The sequence below is a fragment of the Ovis canadensis genome, chromosome 3 (genome assembly GCF_042477335.2).
Source record: "Ovis canadensis isolate MfBH-ARS-UI-01 breed Bighorn chromosome 3, ARS-UI_OviCan_v2, whole genome shotgun sequence".
Taxonomy (NCBI): Eukaryota; Metazoa; Chordata; class Mammalia; order Artiodactyla; family Bovidae; genus Ovis; species Ovis canadensis.
In genome coordinates, this window is record NC_091247.1 from 142,052,784 (window position 1) to 142,075,465 (window position 22,682).

The 22,682-nt window shown below is 47.2% G+C and overlaps 1 long non-coding RNA gene across 1 annotated transcript; it reads left to right on the top strand.

Moving 5' to 3' along the window:
* The first annotated feature begins 2,992 nt into the window (after positions 1-2,992).
* Positions 2,993-20,986, top strand: LOC138438202 (uncharacterized). Its single transcript, XR_011256285.1, has 2 exons — positions 2,993-3,313; positions 19,333-20,986. It is a non-coding gene; the product is annotated as an uncharacterized lncRNA (long non-coding RNA).
* The last annotated feature ends 1,696 nt before the right edge of the window (positions 20,987-22,682 follow it).

Consider the following 22,682-nt stretch of genomic DNA (forward strand, 5'->3'; position numbering starts at 1 on the left):
AAATACAGGCTTGTGGTCATTCTTCAGTAACAACTATTTGCTTCACTAATGTCATATTCTTGGCAGGCTGCTCTGTTTCCATGTCCTTCTGTACACAAAATAACTTTGTTTAACTGCTAAACCATAGTGTAACTTTTTGAAGACATTTTCAATAGCAATTAAACTGAACAGATGTAGGAATGAGAAGGCGTGAAACTCAAAGGACCAAATTTAAATATGCACAGGTGATGACAACCATTCCCAGCTGTTGTAAGATACCACGATCACTAAGACATTAGAATGAGAGGAAAAAGGTATACCTTAGAACTGACGAGATATAGCAGTTATAACACTAAACTTGCATTTAGTGCTCACTGTTTAATGAACTCCTTTAGGCATTCCTACATGCATTAATGCTGTTAATCTTCACAGCAATCCTATGAGCTAAAATTATCATCTCATTTTTTATGAGATGAGGAAAATGAGAGAGGTTAATAACTTTCCTGAGATCACACAGCTAATAAGTGGGGAGGCAGAATTGGAATTCCAGGTGTTTGATGTTTTGGGTTGTTGTTGTTGTTGTTGTTTTTTGGCTGTGCCACGTGGCTTGCGGGAATCTTAGTTCCCCAGCTAGGGATTGAACTGGGTCCCCTGCAGAAGCATGGAGTCCTAACCACTTCACCACCAGGGAAGGATATTTTTAACTGTGAAAGTGAATTTCTACCTCATACCCACCCTGTGAAATAATCAAGATAGAGAAAAAGTGAGACAGAAGGTTAAAGGATGCTGAAGACTAAAGAAGCGGGGATTTGTATGTGGTTTGCTGGAGGCTTGAAGGAGGTGGCTGAGAGTCTGGAAAAACAGAGGTAGGAGGAGGGTATCTGTGGGGAGCTGGGCCAGTAAGGGTGCCCCATGTGGGAGCACAGTGACAGAACTCAGGACTGCTGCTATCTGGCAGATAACAGGTGTGTTTCCTGCTCTGAGCGGAGATGCAAGTGCCCTCCATTCTCCCATCAAGGTCAGTAAAAGCAGGTCACACACCACAGTCTGTGTGGCTGGAACTCTGGGGAAGGAGAAACAAAGAACAGGGCAGATCCATAGTGGCTGAAGCGGGACAGAATAAAAAGAGAGCCCCCAGCAGCAGCGGGTGGAAGGGGTGGGAGTCTGGGGCTCTGGTCCCCTCCAGAAGCCCCAGAAACCTTGCTGGGGATTGGGTCCACGGAGTTCTGGGACGGAATGTGAGTGTTTCTATGGAGGGTTGCCAGATAAGTCACTGGATACCCAGGTACATGTGAATTTCAGAGAAATAACAAATTGTTTAGCATAAGTAGATTCAACGCAATATTTGGGACATACTTACATTGAAAATTTGCTCATTATATGAAATTGAAATTGAACCGAGGTATCCTGTATTTTTCTTTGCTAAATACGACAACCCTACTCTATGTGGAAGTGAAGAGAGAACCTAGAGAGCTGAAAGCCTGGGGGCATCTGGATTTCAAACTAAATTCTCACATGGACTTTTAGGAATGAGTCTTAGCGGCCTCATTTAATCCAGGAGGAAACTGAGGCACAGAGAGGTTTTAAAAGTTGCCTGTGAACTTCCCTGGTGGCCCAGTGGTTAAGAATCTGCCTGCCAATGCAAGGGTCAAGGATTCGATCCGTGATCCAGGAAGATCTCACATGCCTTGGAGCAACTAAGTCTGTGAGTCACAACTACCGAGCCTCAGCCCTAGAGCCTGTGCTCCGCAGCAAGAGCAGCCACTGCAGTAAGGGGCCCACTCACTGCAATGAAGAGTAGCCCCTGTTCTCAGCAAGGGTGAAAACCCACGCGCTGCAACCAAGACCCAGAGCAGCCAAAAGAGAAATGTTGCCTAAGATCAAAGGTAAGTAGCCAAGATAAGCTATAAGTACGGGTCTGTCTGATTTAGAAATTCAGACTTTTGCCCCCCGGGTTGGCTGACTTTGTTCCCAAAGGCCAGGCAGTCCTGAAAGCTGAGGCCCAGGTAGAGACAGGCTCAGGCTCCTGGGGAGACAAAGATAGCTTCTGGCTATCTCCCTCCTGCCCATGCAGTAGGGTGCAGGGATGAAGAAGACCTCACCTATAGCCTCCTATAGCTCCCACCGCCCACAGGACAAGGCCAGACCAACTCCTCCACTTTGGGGCCCCGATCCATGTTGTTCCCTCTGGCTGGGACGTGTGTCCCCACCATTTTCTCACGGCTGGCTTTTCCTCAAACTCCAGACCAGTGACTTTCAAACCCTTTTAATTGAGACTTGCAGGAAGAAATGCATTTAATATCTTAACCCATTTACATTGTCTTAACAAAAAGAGATATAACTATAACATTACACAAAGCAATATTTCCTCAATGTGATGTTTTAAATTCCTCTACTCTGTTTCACTAAAAAACTCATTAAGGTTGCAGCTACTAAATAGACTTCATGACCCACCAACAGGTTGCCACTCAGTTTGAAAAACACTGTTTTTGATTCTGGCTTAAAATCCCTTTCTCAGTGGGGAAGAGAGTGTTGGTGGGTTTAAGAAGGGTTGGGAACAAGCTTGCTCTCTTTGAAGAGAATTAGGTGTGAGTAAGAGATTCCCTGGTGGCTCGGATGGTAAAGAATCTGCCTGCAGTGCAGGAGACCTGGCTTTGTTTCCTGGGTCGGGAAGATCTCCTGGGGAAGGGATGGCTACCCACTCCAGTACTCTTGCCTGGAGAATTCCATGGACAGAAAAGCCTGGTGGGCTACAGTTCATGGGGGTCGCTAACAGTCAGACACAACTGAAGCAACTTAGCTGCAAACACGTTAATCATAAACTCAGCACCTAGCACTGGGCCTGGCATGTTACAGGTGCTCAGCCAATGTTTGTCAAGCGGATAATGAGCAAGTCCACCAGTTCTGGTCCCCTCACCCGCACTCCAGCCCACTTACACCCTGCCCAGCACCCTCTGTGTTTCAGCCACATGACCATCTTCAGGGGCCTGATCAGAAGAGAAGCTGATTCTCAGAGCTTGGGCAGAGAGAGGGAGGCATGCATTTGTGCACTCGTGCGTGGAATAGGAGTTGGAAGCAAGCGTGTGCTCATTTGCAAACGATCAGGCAGGAGTAGGGACTTGCGGCAGGGAGACCTTTCTAATAACAACTCTGCCTTGTGAAGTAGTGAGTTCCCGGACTCTTGGAGGATCCAATGAAGGCTGAGCAAACACTGGGGAAGCTATGGCAGGAGTTTGTGCACCAGGATGAGGGCCAGACAAGTGGACAAATGCGGATGCTACAACTCTACAGCGTGGAGAAGCCCGGCATGAAGGTTAATAAAGCTTCTGCACAGGTGGGCAATGGGGAACCATTGTGGGTGCTAGCAGAAGGGGAGACGGGCTAGCAGCAGGACATACTGCTCCCCTCGTGACGGAACTCCTTCCAGTCCCTAGCTCCCTGTCCCATCACATCTGGGGAAGGCTAGCCAGCGTGGAAGCCCCAAGGGAGCCTTGGCAGCACCCTCCCTGGGGGAGGGGGAGTCCTCCTTGCAGGGCAGGAAGGCAGAGGGGGAAGTATGTGCCAGCTGACCTGGGAGAGCTGGTGTCTCTGCCCTACAGGGAGAGACAGGAGCTGTGAGTGCCAGGGTCAGGCTATGCCGGGGTCATTACCAGATCAGGGAGTGGTAATGAGTTGAAAAGGCTATGGGCAATGCCCCATGACCTTGCTTGCAAAGGTCACCCAAATCTGTTTGACTCCCCACTCACAGCCTCAGCTGAGCCACCCTGGCTGCACAGTGCCTGCCTCCAGCATCTGTGGCTCCAGTGATTGGTTCACCAGCAGGACTCTGATCAGGCTCTGGGCAGGGCCCCTCTCCACTCCCCCCCAACATACCATCATGGCCGGCTTCCTCCTACCCTGGCGCTATACCCCCTCATGCCCCTCCCAAGCCTCTGTCAGCCTCATGCCTCTCCTTGAGGCTGGCCCTGCCCATCTGATGTGTGAGGCAGCAAGCTAGGCTCACATGGCTTTTCCCGACCAGTCATCTTGGCCATGTGAGCAAGTGGGCACCAACCTCATGTATGGATGAGGCTAAGGGAGGTTCAAGGACCTTAAACTGGCTGCCACTTCCGCTGCCCCCTCCCCAGAGTGCTGTCTCACCTTGGTGACATCACGGATCATGGCATCCTGGCTAAAACTCTGAGGACAGGAACTGTATCAAATTTACCCTTGTAGTCCTAATGCTTAATATGTGACTGGCATGGTGTAGACACTCTTAAAAATGTTTGGGGAATGAATTGTTTGCTCAAGGTCAAACAGCTAGGAAGTAGCTAAGCCATAATTCAAACTTAAATCTTCCTCCATCCCAACCCAGTCTCCCACACCCTTCATCTTCCTCCAGGAAGCCTTCCCAGACTTACTCAGTCATGGCAGCTTCCCACCCCACTCCCCAGAATCCTGGGTGTTTGCCTCATCTTCCTTCTCCCTGTTCTCCCTGAAGGCAGGGTCCTGGGATAGCGTCTCAGCCTGGTTCTGATCCCCCAGCTCTGCCCCCAGAACTCAAGAAGACCTCTCTGAATGCAGGATGTCCAGCCTAGGGATGGGGAGGGCTCAGGAGAGGAAGACATCTTCAAGCCTGTGGGCCCAGCCACCTGACTCATGATCCCTGCTCATCCAGCCACAATTCCGCCTGGTACTGGGCCTGCAGACTCCTCGTGAGAGTTGACCCGGGCCTTGGTATTCGCCCAGGGTGGGTCCAGGTGGGGCAGGTAATCCTCTGCTCATTTTGCTGCAATTCAATATCAGCCTCCAATTTGCACGCTCTGCTGCCGTCCTTCCCTCCTCCCTCTGGCCTCAGCTGGGGGAAGAGAGAACTCAGGACTCTCCAGGGTGCTTCTGAGGGACGCCTGGAAGTCCTTCCAGCTGACCACAGCCCCGAGCCTACTCTGGGCTGAGTGTCAGTCTTGGGATGGAGGGACCACTGTCCCCACCAAAGGAACAAGACCTGATGTCTAGCAGCCCAGGGTGGATTCCGGGTCTACCTCGTAGGAATCCAAAGCCACTCAGGCTCTCCAAGCTTCCGGGTGAACAGTTGTATAAAAGTCCCTGGACATGGTGAGTGTTCAAAAATACTAGCCAAGGTCTCCCTAGGGGCTGAGCGTTGGTGGCTTTGGAGAGTCCTGTTCTCACCCAACCACCCACCTTGGGCGGCAACATGGGCCTGTCCTCCCTGGTTCTAGCTGATGAATGTCTGTTTTCTTGGGATTTTAGAGCCCTTGAAGGAGTTCATTGTATTTATTTATTCATGCAACAAATAGTTATTGAGCACCAGTCATGTGCCAAGCACTGTTTTAGGCTTTGAGGTACGTCAGGGAAAAAAACAGATGGAGATCCTTGACCTGGCAAGACTGCCTGAGTAGGCAGTTAGTGAGATAGTGCCTCTCCGCCTATTCACCTCCACTTCAAACAACCTGAAAAGAGATGAAAAGAAGTTGTCAGAACTGGAAAATAACAGCGTTTACTCTCCCATATCACTATCACCCCTGTCTTACCAACATAGCTTGAATTTAAGTCATGTCAGATGAATGTAATAAAAAGTGTGTGTTGTTCCTCAAAAAGTTAAACACAGATTTGCTATATGACCCAAAGTTCTACTCTTGGTTATGGACCCAAAGGAGCTGAAGTCAGATGTTCAAACACAAACTTGTACGCACATGTTCATAGCAATATGATCCACAATAGCCAAAAGGTGGAAACAACCCAAATGGTCATCAAGAAATGAATGGATAGACAAAATGCATATCCATACAATAGAATATGATTCAGCCATAGCAAGGAATGAAGTGCTCACACATGCTGCGACATGGATGAACCCCGTACACTGTACACTGAGTGAGAGAAGGCAGGCCCAAAAGGCCACAGACTACGTCACTCCATCTGTAAGAAATGTTGAGAGTAGGCAAATCCAGAGAGACAGAAAGTGGATGAGTGGTTCCCAGGTTGTAGGGTTGGGGGAAAGAAGAACGGGGAGTGGCTGCTTAATGGGTACAGGGTTTCCTTTTGGGGTGATGAAATGTTCTGGGACAAGAGTGGTGGTGGTTACACAACATCGTGGATTTACTAAACGCTGTTCAGTTGTACATCTGAGACAGTCGAATGGTGCATTTTGTGTTACGTTGTTTTATGATTAAACAAACCATAATGTCTTCTGTGCAGGGCTTCCTATCCCATGCATTGCCTCTGTGTTCCCCCAGGGCGTTTGCACATGCTGGTCCTTCTACTTGGGCTGCTCCCTTTCCTCTTCTTCTAGTTAACACGTCTATATCCTTCAGATCTCAGCTTCACCATCACTTCCTTAGAGAGGACCAAGCCCTGCCATTACATACTTGAGAACTGTGTCCCACCCTGATGAAGCGCTTGTCCTGGTCATACTCATGCCATTTATCTGATGAATGTCTCCCTCACCAAACTGCTAGTTCCTGGAGAGAGGGGAGAACCTGTGTGTTTGGGGGCCTGGCTGCATCCCTAGGGCCTAGTTCAGTGCCTGGTCCACTGTAGATGCTCAATAAATCTTGACTGAGTGCACAAATGAATACATACCCCTAAGTGAATTCTAGTAGAGTCACTATCTCCAGCAACCCCATCTCAGATGGTTTCCCCAACACTGCCACTGCCGAGCCTTCATAGCCACCATGACGCCTCATCCTAATTGCCACGTGACAGGGTGGCGGGATGAGGAGGAGGAGTCAAACTCCCAGGCAGCCCAGGAGCTGAGACAGAGTCAGTCAACAAGGGTGAAGTTCAGACCAATTACTAGCACTGGGATGAGAGAGGTCAGGTGCCAAGTGGAACAACTGCCTGAGTTGGAAGCGCAAATGTGAGTCAAGTCAATACTGCACAGGATGGGCTTTCCAAAAAATGCATATTGAACAAATTCCTGAATGAATAATGTGCCAAACCCTTGCAAGGTAGGAGCCTGGCACATCATTGCAGAATGATGAATTCTGGAAATATTAAAAAGAAGCCCCAAGGGGACTTGGTGGGTGCTGGAATGAGGGCGTGAGGGAGGGAGGTGTACAGAGTGACTTGGGGTGTGTACTTGCACCCTGCTGCCCTTTCCCAAGATGCGGAGAACCAAGGAGAAGCAGATTGGGGAGAAATGAGATGGGATGCGATGTTTTGATATTGAGGTGCTTCTGGGATGGTTTAGGAAAGGTTCTGGAAGAAGGGCAGTGGCAGAGGCAGTGGGAAGACTGAAGGGGAGGTGAGGCAGGAGGGGAGGGCAGAGGGGGTCTCCATGATTATGGGAAGAGTTGGGGGAAGATGCACAACTGGAGAGAGGGACAAGGAAGGGGATGACAGGGACCTCCGCGCCCAAAGAGGAGGGAAGGGCTGCGCCCAAAGCCCCAGGGTGGTCCGAGTCAGGAGAAGGGAGTAAGGTGCAGTCTGCGTGATGTTGCTGCGTGAAGCTGGGATGGCAAGAAATCAAGGGGACTCCCATCTTGGGGTCTTTGCTTTCTTTGTGAAAGAGGGGGAAGGTCTGAATCAGGAGCCTGGGGGAGATGGAGCGGGTTTGAAAGAGCTGCAGTGGAAAGAAGACAGGGCTGGTGCGGGCAGTGGTCAGGGCCTCTCTGAGGCAAGAGGCCCCGGTCTCCAGGGTGACCCACTGTTTCCAGTGGGTGCGGCAGCCCAGGGTGGCAGCCAGCTCCACCAGCCCAGCGGGTGCCCATTGGGTGCAACAGGCAGCTGGGGTGAGGCCCTGGGCCAGGCAGTCAAGAAGGAGCCATCAGAAGCACAGAGGGCCATAGGCAGCAAGTGGTCCATTCAGTTCAAGCTTTGAGGAGTGCGAGTGTTTTAGCAAAGACAGGCTCCAGGGTGTGGCTGTGGTAGGGACTGATGGAAATGGGGAAGGCCTTTGGAACTGAATAGCTTCACGACCAGAACAGATATGGACGTCCTCACAGGAGAGAGAAGCTGGGCTTCCAGAGGTGGAAGGGATGATGACAATGCTGAGGAAATAGGAAGGCTTGTCAGAGGATTCTGGGAAGGCTGAAGAGGGAGCGAGGGAAGGCTGGAGATCACATGGACCCATAGCTCGAACGGCAAGGCTGGACACAAGGTTTCCAGAACAATGCCCTCTAAGCCCCGTGCTGCATGGGGGCAGGCGTGGGGCAACGCGTGCCTCTCAGGAGGGGTCAGCTGCTTGGGGAGGGCGCATTTCTGTGGACTCTAGCCCCTCATCTCTGGCCCATAGACACTCTTCATTCAGGCCTTCAGCGTCTCTTGTGGAAATCCCCAGAGCGGATAAGAGATCTCCCCTCTGCCCCAGGGTCCTCTCCCTCTCCAGGCCCATCAGTTCCCCAGGAGAACTGTAGGGTCAACCCCAAACCCCTGGTGGCTCTGGCCTGCTCTCTCACCCCACAGCCACACTTGGGAGCACTTGCACTTCCTTGAACACCTCTTGCCTCTAGGCTGTGCGCAGGTGGCTTCTTCCTCCTGGGAGACCTTCTCCACCCTCCTGGCTGGCTTCTGGCCCCAGCCTACTCTTCCTCCAAGACGCCTTTCCCGATGACCCAAGACTGCCCCTCCTGGGCGTTCCTAGAGTACTCCAGACTTTCCTTATCGCAGAGCTGTCACAACATGGTGTTGTCTCTGCTCTGGCCTGCCTTGCTTCCCATAGATGGTACAAGAGCTGGGTCCTGCGTCTCCAACACCTGGCCCAGGGCCTGGCCCAGTATGGAAGCTCACTAAACACACATGGAATGAATAGGCTAGTTGGTTCCTTCCTTTTTTCTTTTATATTGGGGTATAGTTGACTCACAATGTCATCTTAGTTTCAGGTCTACAGCAAAATGGTTCAGTTACACATTTTCTTGTATACATCCTTTTTCAGATTCTTTTCCCATTTAAGTTGTAGAGTAATATTGGGTAGAGTTCTTGTTCTGTACAGGAGGTCCTTGTTAGTTATCCATTTTAAATATAGTAACATGTACATAGTGTTAAGTTGCTCAGTCATGTCCAGCTCTGCGATCCCATGGACTGTGTCTGGTCATAGCAAACACCCTCTCCAAGAAACACAAGAGAAGACCCTACACATGGAGAATCACCAGATGGTCAGTACCGAAATCAAATTGATTATATTCTTTGCAGCCAAAGATGGAGAAGCTCTATACAGTCAGCAAAAACAAGACCGGGAGCTGACTGTGGCTCAGATCATGAACTCATTATTGCCAAATTCAGACTTAAATTGAAGAGAGTAGGGAAAACCACTAGGCCATTCAGGTATGACCTAAATCAAGTCCCTTACAATTATACAGTGGAAGTGACAAATAGATTCGAGGGATTAGATCTGATAGAGTGCCTAAAGAACTATGGATGGAGGTTTGTGACATTGTACAGGAGACAGTGATCAAGACCATCCCCATGAAAAAGAAATGCAAAAAGGCAAAATGGTTGCCTGAGGAGGCCTTGCAAATAGCTGAGAAAAGAAGAGAAGTGAAAGGCAAAGGAGAAAAGGAAAAATATACCTATCTGAACGCAGACTTCCAAAGAATAGCAAGAAGAGATAAGAAAGCCTTCCTCAGTGATTAGTGCAAAAAAATAGAGGAAAACAATAGAATGGGAAAGACTAGAGATCTTTTCAAGAAAATAAGAGATACCAAGGGAACATTTCATGCAAAGATGGGCTCAATAAAGGACAGAAATGGTATGGACCTAACAGAAGCAGAAGATGTTGAGAAGAGGTGACAAGAATACACAGAAGAACTATACAAAAAAGATCTTCATGACCCAGATAATCATGCTGTGATCACTCACCTAGAGCCAGACATCCTGGAATGTGAAGTCAAGTAGGCCTTAGGAAGCATCACTATGAACAAAGCCAGTGGAGGTGATGGAATTCCAGTTGAGCTATTTCAAATCCTGAAAGATGATGCTGTGAAAGTGCTGCACTCAATATGCCAGCAAATTTGGAAAACTCAGCTGTGGCCACAGGACTGGAAAAGGGCAGTTTTCATTCCAATCCCAAAGAAAGGCAATGCAAAAGAATGCTCAAATTACAGCACAAATGCACTCATCTCACAGGCTAGTAAAGTAATGCTCAAAATTCTCGAGCCCAGGCTTCAACAGTACATGAACCATGAACTTCCAGATGTTCAAGCTGGTTTTAGAAAAGGCAGAGGAACCAGAGATCAAATTGCCAACATCCACTGAATCATTGACAAAGCAAGAGAGTTCTAGAAAGACATCTATTTCTGCTTTATTGACTATGCCAAAGCCTTTGACTGTGTGGATCACAACAAACTCTGGAAAATTCTGAAAGAGATGGGAATACGAGACCACCTGACTTGCCTCTTGAGAATTCTGTATGCAGGTCAAGAAGCAACATTTTGGAATTGGACATGGAACAACAAACTGGTTCCAAATCAAGAAAGGAGTGCCTCAAGGCTGTACATTGTCACCCTGCTTATTTAACTTATATGCAGAGTGCATCACTATATCAGAGAAATGCTGGACTGGATGAAGCACAAGCTGGAATCAAGATTGCTGGGAGAAATATCAATAACCTCAGGTATACAGATGACACCACCCTTATGGCAGAAAGCAAAGAAGAACAAAAGAGCCTCTTGATGAAAGTGAAAGAGGAGAGTGAAAAAGTTGGCTTAAAGTTCAACATTCAGAAAACGAAGATCATGGCATCTGGTCCCATCACTTCATGGCAAATAGATGGGGAAACAGTGGAAACAGTGACAGACTTTATTTTTGGGAGTTCCAAGATCACCGCAGATGGTGACTGCAGCCATGAAATTAAAAGATACTTGCTCCTTGGAAGAAAAGCTATGACCAACCTAGAGAGCATATTAAAAAGCAGAGACAACACTTTATCAACAAAGGTCCGTCTAGTCAAAGCTATGGTTTTTCTAGTAGTCATGTATGGATGTGAGAGTTGGACTATAGAGAAAGCTGAGTGCAAAGAATTGATGCTTTTGAATTGTGGTGTTGGAGAAGACTCTTGAGAGTCCCTTGGACTGCAAGGAGATCCAACCAGTCAATCCTAAAGGAAATCAGTCCTGAATATTCATTGGAAGGACTGATGCTGAAGCTGAAACTCCAATACTTTGGCCACCTGATGCAAAGAACTGACTCATTGGAAAAGACCCTGATGCTGGGAGGGATTGAGGGCAGGAGGAGAAGGGGACAACAGAGGATGAGATGATTGGATGGCATCACCAACTCAATGGATGTGAGTCTGAGTAAACTCTGGGAGTTGGTGATGGATAGGGAGGCCTGGTGTGCTGCGGTCCCTGGGGTCGCAAAGAGTCAGACACGACTGAGCAACTGAACTGAACTGAACTGGACTGTGTCTGCCAGCCTCCTCTGTCCATGGGATCCTCCAGGCAAGAACACTGGCGTGGGTAGCCATTCTCTTCTCCAGGGGAGCTTCCCAACCCAGGGATCAAACCAGGGTCTGTTGCGTTGCAGGCAGATTCTTTACCATCTGAGCCACCAAGGAAGCCTGGCGTGTATATGTCAGCCCCCAAATCCGCAACTACCTCTTCCCACCTTCGCCTCTGGTGTTCGTAAGTTTGTTTTCTCTGAGTCAGTTTCTGTTTTATATATAGGTTTATTTGCATCTTTTTTTTTAAATTCCAAGTAAGCGATATTGGGCTTCCCAGGCGGCACTAGTGATAAAGAATCTGCCTGCCAACGCAGGAGATAAAAGAGTCATGCGTTCGATCCGTGGGTTGGGAATAAGCCCTGGAAGAGGGCATGGAAATACGCTCTAGTATTCTCGCCTGGAGAATCCCCATGGACAGAGGAGCCTGGTGGGCTACAGTCCATGGGGTCGTACAGACTCAGACACGACTGCAGCAACTTAGCGCACACGCACGCGTGCGTGCACAAGCTTTCTCATGTGATCTTTGTCTCTGACTCACTTCACTCACTGTGACAATCTCTAGGTTCGATCATGTTGCTGCGAACGGCATTATTTCATTCTTGTCAGTGGCTGAGTAATATTCCATTGTGCATACGCACCACAGCTTCTTTGTCTGTTGACGGACATTTAGATTGTTTCCTTGTTTTGCCTATTGTGAATAGTGCTGCTATGAACACAGGAGTGTATTATCTTTTTGAATTATGTTTTCCTCCAAGTATATTCCCAGGAGTGGAATTGCTGGAACATTTGGTAGTACTCCAAAAAAACTTTTTAAAAAATGAAAAAAAAAAAAAGTGTGGAAGCGCCATAAAGACATGTTGAATGAATAGGCTATTTGGTTGGATTGAGCTGGGCTGGCGTGCTGCTAGTCTTATCATTTCAGAGGGGTAGTGCATCATGTTATGTTTTCAGCGACCTTTCTAGGTAGTTTTTCTGGAGGAGAAGGACAGATACAGGAATGGATCAGAATGATCTGAAAACCTTTTCACGATACCATTGGCAACCTTCCTGAAAGTCATATTGTCCGGATCATGTAGGGGTGAGAATAGGGAAGGGGCAGCACATCCACTCTGAGAAAGCTGCCAGGAGTTGTTGACTCACCACGTCTCCCAGCCCCCCGAGACCACTGTTGAAGGCTGAGTTCCAGGCCATATCTGGGGTGATAACCACCCACGGGGTTCAAACCAAGGTGTACCAGACTCTGAAACCACTGCCTCTGATCTCCACACCATGCTGTGCTAACCATGACCCCACCTTCATGAGCTGAGACACCACCAACCACCCTCTCAGGCGTTCACCCTCCCCTACAGTTCCTCACCCCACAGCCATACCTCGGCCAGACCCTCCGCACGGCTTGGTCCCAAAGAACCAACTCCTGCTGAAGCCCAGCCCCCTCCCACACCTTTTCATCTGCTGCCCTAGGGCAGGCTGTGCCTGGGGTACATCTTCTTGGGATTCATCTTTCCCCTAGAGATCAGTGTCCTTAATCATCTTGATCATTGCCATGCTCCAGCTGGCCTCAGGGCCTTTTCTGGGGATTCCCAGCTCCAAGATCCATGGAGCATGTATGTATGTTTCTGAGAGAAGGTCCATTACTTTCATCGGATTCTCATGGGATGTTTCCTGTTTTTGAGTGTGTGCGTGCTCACCCCTTGGGGAACTGTTCACCTGTCAAAATGCAATTCAGACAGAACTGACTCTGGACACTCTCCCACTCCCATCAGAGCACTCCCCAGCTCCGTATCTTTCCCGGGCTGAGTTCTCCACGGTCTGCCTTCTCCACAACAGTGTCAGCTCCCTGACGGCCGCGGTCACAGTTCTCCACCCTTATTTCCCAGAGCTGCACCAGTCCGAGGCACATGCTCAGATGGTTTCCTGTAATCAGACAATCTATCAGGCTGTTTCAGAAATAACTCCTCTTTCAAGAAGCCTACCCAGATGGACTGGCAGGTAAGCACTTCTTTATCCCAAGGTGACATCTTAGGCCTTACCACTCAACTCCCTCTATACCTCAAGGTACAAAGGCTTAGCACCTTGTCTTAAAGACAATAAAATGGGACAAATGATTAATTAAAGGATTGTTCTACATAGGCCACCTAGTTATCTGCCCCAGGCATGTCCAAATATCCAACTAAGGCTTCTGAATGTCTTCATATCAGGTTCCAAGCTCTCATCATATCACTCCTACCCCCTACCTAGTTGCCTTCCTCTCCTTTCCCCAACTCATCACCCTGGAGAATTTCTAGTTCCTTCATCCCTCTAGAGGTGACCCCTTTGGGACTCCGTGTACTCTCATACTACCCAGAATACAAGCATGTGTGGAGACCATCTCTGCATGGAGACTGTCCAATCTGCCACGTAACGCCCCTCCCCAGCATACCGCATTCAATGTAACTCTGCCCTTTCCTCCATCACATCCATGCATGAGTCCCCTTCACCAAGGATCTCTCTGACCAAATTCTTTCCTCCCCACCCTGCTCACAGCTCTAGATGGATTCTGATTTGTTCCGGGTGTTGTTCTGCCCCCCAGCCACAAGCACAATTTCTTTCCTCCAGTGGACTTCATCCCATCCTTCGTCATGGACAGAAATGGGGGTAGAGCTGGAAAATAAAGAGCTCTTGGGGATGCGTTGAGGGGAGGGAAGCCCCAGAGCCTAAGCTCTGAGTGGCCAGGTCTGGAGGAGGTGGCTGACACTGAAGGAGGCCACAGGCCATGTTCCTAAAGACAACACTAGGTTCTCTCCGCCGGGTCAGGGGCTGCCGGGAGTTGCAGAGGGCAGTTTCAGTTTTCACAGTGCTCCAGGAATACAAGTTCCATCAACAGTTTCCAAATAGCCGCCCTCTCCCAGAGCAACATGAGACAACCGTGGGCCTGGGAGGACTTGTCCAGTACTGGGCTGGGCAGGGGTCTGCTGGAGTGAAGGGCACAGTAAAGGTTGGGGGCTGAGGGCAGGTTGAGAAGGAAGCCTCCTCAGGGGACTGGTCCACCCTCCACAGCTCTGCAGTCATTCCAGGGGGAAGCCCAGACCCTGGGCTTATCAGAGCTGGAAGGGAAGTTAGGGACTGCCTGTCTTGTCAGTGGTTCCTGGACCCAGGTCACATGAAGGCTGGGATGTGGGTTTCTCAAGTAATTTGCTCTAATTCAATGGGTTCTGAATATTTCCCTGACCTGAGACTGTGATCAAGTAGCTCAGCCATAAAGAGCCTCTGCTTTTTTCTGGAATTCTACCAACCCTGGTTGGCACACTTGCTATCTGCGGTAGATCTGAGTCTGCTCCATAGGTCTTCTATTAACAAGAAATGGGGAAACAAATTAATCATTACTTACATGTGGTCTACTCAGTCAGCCACATTTCCCAAAGCATGTTCTCCATGGCAGTGGTGGGTGTGGGGATAGATAACAGAAGGCGAGGTTGGTGGGTAAAGGCAGGGAACTGCCTTTCAACCCTGCAGAGGATCCAACTGAGGTTCAGAAAGGAAAAGGCTTTGCAAGGTTGCACAGCAAGCTGTGAATGGATGTCAAATCTGAACGCATGTCCCTGACTCCTCGACCAGGCCACCTACCCTTCTCACCTTCGGATGGACTGCTGAGACCCCCACACATGAGATTTACTCTCTATTGCTCAGGAGGACCAGTCTTTCAAACAAACTTCTTGCTTTCTCTTTTCAGATCTTTTTTTTCCCCCTCAAAATTTTATTCTTTTGTGATATCTTTAATATCTTTTTAATCCCTTTAAACATATCTTTAATATTTTCATTCATTTGTTTTTTTGGTTGTGCTGGGTCTTGGTTGCTGCATGTGGGCTACTCTTTGTTGTGGTGTACTGGCTTCTCATGTTGTGAGCACAGGCTCTAGGCATGCAGGCTCAGTAGTTCCTGTTGCATGGGCTTAGTTGCCCCTCAACATGTGGGATCTTCCTGAACCAGAGGTTGAACCCATGTCCCCTGCACTGACAGGCAGACTCTTGTCCACTGCACCGCCAAGGAAGCCCCATCTCTTCAGATCTTTGACTAATCTGTTTGTTCAAGTGGAAGTGCCAAGAGAGTCCACACTCTATGATTCCAAAGTACGAAATCAGACAAAACTGATCTCTGCTGTCACCAGCCAGGACGCTGGTTATCCTTGAGGGAGGTGGTCACTGGGAGGGGAACAGGCATTCTAGGGTGCTGGTCACATTCTGTCTTTTGATCTAGATTCTGGTTACATGGGTGTGTTCAGTCAGTGAAAACGCATCAGGCTGTACACTAATGCCTTGCATCTTAATACATGCTGGTAATATATCAATTACGAAATTTAAAAGGTATGAGATCAGTAAGTATTTGTCATTGACTGATGAAAGAAAGCACATTGGGGCTGTTTCTAAGCACTTTTAAATATTGTGCTTAGAAACACAAAGCTACACGCCCTCAGCAGTCCACAGCCCTGCGGAGACTCTCCCTGCTCCCATGGCTCAACCAGGTGGCTTAAGGCCCCAGCAGGGGCAGGTGGAAAAGTTTCTGCATCTTGTAACTATCAAGCTTCATCATGTAACCAAGAACCTCTAGCCTAGTTCCTGCTGGGCCTTCAGGGATTAGTGCCAGAGTCCTCAGTAAGGACCCAGAGGAGAGCGTCCAGCCTGGTGACACAGAGGGAGAAGGAAGCGAAGGAAGGCCGGGGATGGCAGACGTTCAACGCTCTCTGGAGGAGAGGCCAACTGGAGCCCAGAGCCTGGCGCGATTCTGGGCTGTGGGTTGACTCAGGTGGGCACACTGACATCTTCCAGACCATTTCTGATGGGCCCAGTTCTTGGGAGAAGGATGCGTCTGAGCACACGTGTGTGTGTCGGTGCAACGTGTGCCTGTGAACACACCTTTGCTCCAGCTGTTCCATCCGCCTGGAACACCTTTCCCACCCTCCTGAAATCCTTTAGTCCACGTCTCTACCTGACAGAATCCTAGGCAGTATTCCAGGCTCAGTTCAAAGGTCTAAGGTGGCTTGATGCCTCCCAGGCAGAATGGCTCCTGCCCGGCTGTTCCAGGCCTACTGTGTGACCCAGCACTGGTCCCCTGACTCAGAAGTGTCATGTGTGTGCCGTCTTCATGCCTTGACCGAGAGCAGGGACTCAACCCCAGATCTCCGCTGGACTGTCTAAGGTTCAAATGTGCGTATTTAGCTCTGGGAGCATATATTAGAATTGATTAGGGCTAATCCCTCTAAACAAAGAAAATCACTAACAGATTAATTAAGATAGCTGTTTGGAGTGCTAATTCAAAGGCTAATGATCTTTTAGTTTAAGCAAGGTCTGATGCTTTGATAAGGCCTGTCATTGTACTATAGTATTGATTGAGATTGGGCCTGGCTTGTGAAATGCCTAAGTGTGCAATTCACACATAATTCCTCCTCTAATTCAGGTACATTTTTCTCCTGTTGATAAGCCTTATAATGACTATAATGAATTAAGGAAACCTCAGGTGAAACAACACATGACTATACTTGTCAATAGAGGTGTAACTATGAATTTAATGAATGTATTTCCTAAGCCATTCTTTGGTAAGGATGTTTGCCCAGGTTCTGATCAGAATATGAACTATATGAGTGACTCAATAGCATTCATTTATTTAGGTGCTTATTCATTCATTCATTTAGCATGTACTCAGCCCTACCACAGTCGTCAGCTCCATGCTGGGGGGTGTGAGGAATGTTTTCAGACATAACTCCTGCCTTTGATGAGCTCTTCTTCCAGTAAGATTAGTGATCCCAGAAACCTCACAAGAGTACAAGGTGCTGTAAGACAAGTACTAAAGGAAATGTTCAGAGGTAGGCAGATCTTGAACCAAGGGTCTGGGAAAAGTTCCCTGAATGAAGTGGCTTTTGGAATGAATTGAATATGTAAGATTTTGTTACGTGCTGCACACTGTCACTTAGTCGTGTCCGACTCTTTGCGACCCTGTGGACTGTAGCCCACCAGGTTCCTCTGCCCATGGGATTTCCAGGCAACAATACTGAAGTGGACTGCCATGCCCTCTTCCAGGGGATCTTCCCAACCCAAGGATCGAGCTCCTGTCCCCTGTGACTCCTGCATTGCAGGCAAATTCTTTATCACTGAGCCACAGGGAAAGCCCCGGGACGACTGAGTAGCTACATGCAAACGAATGAATTTGGAGCCCTATACTAAGATTAAGTAAAAATGATCAAAGGCCTAAATGTAAGAGGTAAACTATAAAGCTGTCAGAGTAAAACATAGAGGTAAGCCTCTTTGACTTTGGATTAGATGATGGTTTCTTAGATGTGACATATAAGGCACAAGCAACCAAAAAAATAATAATAACAAATTAGATGTCATCAAAATTAAAACCTTTTGTGCTTCGGAAGACATTATCAAGAAACCAGAAAAACAACTGCTATGATGGGAGACAATATTTGCAAATCATGTATCTGATAAACATCTGGTATCCAACGTATATAAAGAGTACTTGGAACTCAACAATAAAAAGACAACCCAATTTAAAAATGGGAAAAGGCTTTGAAGAGATGTTTTCCTAAAAATATGGAGAAAGAGAGAGAAGAGGTACTTCTCTATAAACATACAGAGAATTGGCAAAAGCATTTGAAAAGGTGCTCAGCATCAGGAAAATGCAAATTAAACCATAATAGGATGCTACTTCACACCCACTGGAATGACTATAATGAAAAACACAGACAACAACAAATGTTGAGAGTGACGTGAAGAAATTGAGATCCCCCTCATATGTAGCCAGGGGGAAGGTAAATTGTTGCAGTTGCTGTAGAAAGCAGTGTGGTGTTCTCAAAAACATTAAATATGGAATTGCCACATGATCCAACAATCTCACTCCATATCCAAAAGAATGTGAAACAATGACTCAAACAGGAATTATACACCAGCATTCATAGCAACCTTATTCACAATAGCCAATAGCTGGAAACGGCCAAAGTGTCCATCGACAGAGAACTGATAAACACAGTGTGGTCTACCCATACAGTGAAATATTATTCAGACTTAAAAAGAAATTCTGACACATGCTACAACATGGATGAAACTCAAAGTCAAGATACTAAGTGAAATAAGGCAGTTGCAAAAGGACACCCATTGTATGATTCCATATATGGAATCAGTGTATGAAATATCCTTTCATATATTTCAGTATATGAAATATCCTGACTAGGCAAGTCCACAGAGATAGTAAGTAGATTGTGGTTACCAGGGGCCAGGGAGCGGGAGAATGAGGAGTGACTGCTAACGGGTATGGAATTTTGGGGCTGATGAAATTGTTCAGGAATTAGATGGTGATGATGGTAGCAGGGCTTTCCTAGTGGCTTAGATGGTAAAGAATCTGCCTGCACTGTAGGAGACCTGAGTTCGATCCCTGGATTGGGAAGATCCCCTGGAGGAGGGCATGGCAATCCGCTCTAGTATTCTTGCCTGGAGAATTCCATAGACAGAGGAACCTGGCAGGCTACAATCCATAGGGTCGCACAGAGTCAGACACGACTGAGGTAACTTAAAACGCAGCTCGACGGTGGTACAGCCTTGTAAATATACTAAAACCCACTGAATTGTACACTGTTTTGAAGGATGAATTTTGTGTTATATGAATTGCATGTCAATTTAAAAAGTAGTTTATGCTTATCATAGTAAGTGTGGAAACAAGTATTTTTAAAAAGAAGAAAAAGCGTTCCCCAGACTCTTCCCTGGAGGCTGTCACAGGCTGGGGGACCCATGAGCGAAAAAGGGTAGGGTGAGGTAGCCAGTGTCCAGGGTGACCAGCACAGACCTGCAGAGTGCCTGAACGCCAGGTTAGACCAGATGCAGGACAAGGAGGAGCCATGAAGAGTTCTGGGGAGACCAGACTGGCAATTAGGAGACTGAATACGAAGCAGTCTCCATTAACGGTCACCATCCTACCAAACACTGAAGGTGCATTCATTTCATTTACAGCAAACTTGCACGTGTCCACAAGGCGCATGCACAGTAAGCAGCGAATGAGGACTGCAGGGTTACCGACAACGGAAAGCAGATGGAAGCCACACGCACGTACAGCAAGAGCGTCTGTGCGGTTGTGGGAGAGGATGTCACGTGGAAGATGTTCAAGATACTTTAAGTGAAAGAAAAAAAAACACTCTTATGATAAGAACTTGATTTTGCTTTTGAAAAAGTTACTCATAACCCTCCTCTTTACATATGAGTGGAGATAGGCTAAAATGTTAATGGTAGTTACCTGCTTGGTGGCTTTCTTAGTCTTGTGTTTTCTGTTTAAAAAATATTTTCCTATGATAAACATGTATTACTTATTTAAAAGAATAAGGATAAACATTAATTGTCATTAAATAGTAGAGAGAAAAATTCTATTTTGCCAATTTTCTGATTATTCATGGGAGAATCCAGGGAATGCAGGGGCAGCAGAAGGTAACATCAACGGGTGAACTAATGACTCAAAAGCGATTCACCTTTTACTTTCAACAAGAGGGCAGAGTGAAGGGTGGGGGTGGGAGATAAAGGCATTGGATCTGATTCTCAGTGTTCACCAGCTGAAGGAGCTAGGCGGTTCCACATTGCCAGTGGACAGAAGGTCTAGCCCTTCAGCCACTGGAAAGAACGACAGTTCATGGTTTCATCCCTTCGTTCATTCATTCACTTTTTGGGTGAGCACCTGCTGTGTGTTAGGTCCAGAGGGCAGTTCTAGAATTTATCTGAGACACAATCCTTGGCCTCTCAAAGCTAGGAGCTGATTTATTCAATATAATAAGGCTATCTGCCCATATTGAAATTGCCTGCCTGGTAGAGTTAAACATTTATTTACATATTTATTTTGGCTGCATTGGGTCTTGTTTGTGGCCTGTGGGCTTTCTCCAGCTGAGGTGCACAGGCTTAGTTGCCTCAAGACATGTGTGATATTAGTTCTCTGACCAGGGATCAAACTCACGTTCCCTGCATTGGAAGGCAGATTCTTAATCGCTGGGCCACCAGGGAAGTCCCCAGAGTGAATAAAGAAGTATCGAAAGCTTCCTATGTGTCAGGTGCTAAGTGCTCTAGGTAGATAATCCCACTGACACCTCTCCCCCACAAGGTAGTTACTGGTGTTGTTACTCCCTTTTATAGATCGTGAAAGTGAGCCCTCAGCAGTTAACAAGTTGCCCGTTGGAACTGGTGGAACTTCTACTTCAGGAGAAACGTCATCCCAGCTCACAGAGTTAACCTGCCTTATCGAAAGAGCACGGAACAGCAGTCTTGGTCGGCACAGCCGTGAGGCGAGTGGTCGCCTTGGGGATGCTGAGTGAGCATCTGCTCTGGGCCAGGCACTGCGCTGGGGACACCATGGGGGCTCGGGCAGGACTTGCCTTCAAAGAGTGTCCAGAACTGAAGCAGAAGCACGGACAAATCTGGTCCCCATGCCACAGAAGAGGAAACGAAACCTCTGAGAGCGCGAGAGGCATTTCTGAGTTTTGCACACAACAAGGCACGCATTGACAGAAGCAGGTCCGCCTTCTTGCTTCTCTTCACATTCCAGTCTGTGACTCTGCACAGATTCTTGAATTAGTGCAGTATTCATACAAGTTGAATAAAGCAGTTGAGGAATCTTTTGTAAGACTAATTCTTAAAACTCTTATTTGTATATTCGTAGATCAGGCGTAATGTGGAGGGAGCGTGATACCATCTCTTTACATTGTTCTACCCCGAAGCAATTCTCAAAATGTGGCCCAAAGACAAGAATTCTCTGATGGGCCGGTGGTTAGGTTAGGACTCCGTGCTCTCACTGCCGAGGGTCTGGGTTCAATGCCTGCTCAGGGAATTGAGATCCCACAAAACTTAGACATCATTTCCTCTTCTCATGTTAATTCTCTTGTGAGTGTACAGTGTTTCTCAGAGACTGCTTGGTGTGGATGTCATCACCACTCTGACAGCTAAGAGAACACGCGCTAGTGTGTCGTGTTTTAAAAGTTATCAGTTTAATTTCCGATATGGCAATTGTCAATAGCTTCACTTTACACAAACAAGAGCTCTTTGGAACCCTCAATAATTTTTAAGAGTGTAAAGGAGTTCTGGCATTAAAATGTTTAAGAAATGGTATTTTATAGATTGAGATAGTGCTTTAAGAAGTTTTCAAGATATAAGGGATAGCAGTTTATATCATGAAATGAAAACATTTGTTATTTTTTTGTGTGATGGTGGTAATGTATCATATGCCATCCCATTAATTTGCTTGCACATGATACATAAAATTTGTGCTTTCATTCTGAATCCAAGTAATGCTTAGAGAATAATTTCCAGCCTTATGAAGTTTCTCCAGACTGAAGTTAATAAAAAACTAACAACTACAACAACTCAGGGAATGTTGTCTAATTTGGCATGACTGTCAAATTGATAGTATTCTATGTTTCAGGTATACAACACAATGAAACACGGGGCTTTTTTTAAAGTTTATACTACATTTATAGCTATGAAAGTCTCTATTATAACCACATAATTGGTGATTTTCCTGGACAAATACAAGAAAAGCAAATTTTACTGAAAGAACGTGTAGTCATTTATGAATAATGTATAATTAGGTATACATTTATTACTCAACCAAGCATTGCCAGCCCATCACTTGTACACTCAGACAAGTGCAATAAAAAGTTTAGTCTTTTGACATTTTGTCAAGTTTTAGCCCAGTAATAACCACAGCTTTACCCATTTACAAACTATGGTAATTATGGAAGTGTTTCCTCGAGGTAGGTAATAGAATGTATTTTATTTGAAGCTTATGTGTGCTTGCTCAGTCTTGTCCGACTTTTTATGACCCCAAGAACTCCAGCCCGCCAAGCTCCTCTGTCCATGGAAGTTTCCAGGCAAGAATACTGGAGTGGGATGCATTTCTTTCTCCAGGGGATCTTCTCAACCCGGGGACTGAACGCACATCTCCCGTGTGTCCTGCACTGGCAGGCGGACTGTTTACCACTGAGCCAGGTTTGACAATTAGCTTAACCAATAACTTTTCAATATTTAGACAAGTGGTGTGAGAACCTTGCCTGGGTCCTGTACAAGTTAAGGACGGGCCTGGTGTTGTGGACTGGGTCATCGTTTCCCACAGAAGAGCGCAAGAATTTCTAGAATGTTCAGATCCCATGTCAGCCACTTTCCACTCAAGCTGGCAGTTCAGTTACCAGAGAACTGTGGAAGATGTGGAATCCACACTTGAGCTTGAATCATGGTGCTCGCTGCCTTTTCCACAGCCCTGAATTGCCTGAGTCTTGTGAAAAGTCACCATCCTCCACAGCGAGCGTCTCGGAGCTTGCAGTGCAAGCAGA